The following is a 1,081-nucleotide window of genomic DNA, read 5'->3' on the forward strand; positions in this document are numbered from 1 at the left end:
AAGATCCTGCAAATGGACGTAGATTTGGAGACTTATTACTCGAAGCATTTGACGAAATAGAAGGGGATATAGCATCACATAATGTGGAAGACAATTGGAGGTTTCTACGGGACAACCTGCTGAGAGCCACCGACCAGATCTGTGGTTGGTGCAAAGTCCCCTCTCGACCCAAAGTAACGTGGTGGTGGAACAATGTGGTTGATAGGGCTATTAGACAAAAGAAACAGGCTTGGAAGGACTGGAAGAACGGAGGTAGCAGGGACTGGTATCAGACTGCTAGAAGGGAATCTAGGAGATAGGTTTACTTAGCCAGAGGGGAAGCAGATAAGAAAAAATTTGCCAACGTTCTGCGCTGTGAGAACCTAAGACTTAAAGTATTTCGTGTTGCAAGACAGTGTGTGAGAGAGAATAGTGATGTCATAGGAGAGAAATGTGTCCGCATAGATAATGGCTCACTTGCACAAAACGAGGCTGCAAAGAAAGAAGTTTGGAGATGCCACTATGAAAGATTGCTTAATAAAGAGAATGAATGGGAGGAAGAGAGTCTGCCACATGTCGACTTAACAGAGGAACCAGCTATCCTAATTGACAGTACCTTGGTAGATAAAGTGAACAACTATTGTATTTTCTTTCAATTTATCCTTTCTATTTTTGAAATGTGTTTATTTTTTTGCTTCGTCTATTTTTTGTTGGACTTTCTTAAACTGTTTCCTTTAAACTTTTTTTTGGACTTATTTTTGGACTTATTTTTTGAACATGGCAAAAAAAATGAATCTGCCTAGTAGAAAGCCTTGATAAGAGGACGGTGGTCTTGTGAACCTTTTCTAGGTCATGGGATGTCATCGCCCTCTTCAAAAAGGAAATAGTTGAAAAAGAGCTGATAAATTGTTTGCCAGCTAAAAATTATTTCATCTCCAGGGGAGTCAAATACGCGACGGTGTGGTTGCTGCTTGACTCCCCCGAAGAAGCTGGCATTGTGGCCAGGCAGCCCCTGCAAGGGGAGGAGATTTTGTTTCTCCCCACTTATTGTGAGAGAAAAGTTATTAGAGCCTGGGTATGTGGGGTGCCGCCGGGCACCAAA

The sequence above is a fragment of the Octopus bimaculoides genome, chromosome 15 (assembly GCF_001194135.2).
Source record: "Octopus bimaculoides isolate UCB-OBI-ISO-001 chromosome 15, ASM119413v2, whole genome shotgun sequence".
Classification (NCBI taxonomy): Eukaryota; Metazoa; Mollusca; class Cephalopoda; order Octopoda; family Octopodidae; genus Octopus; species Octopus bimaculoides.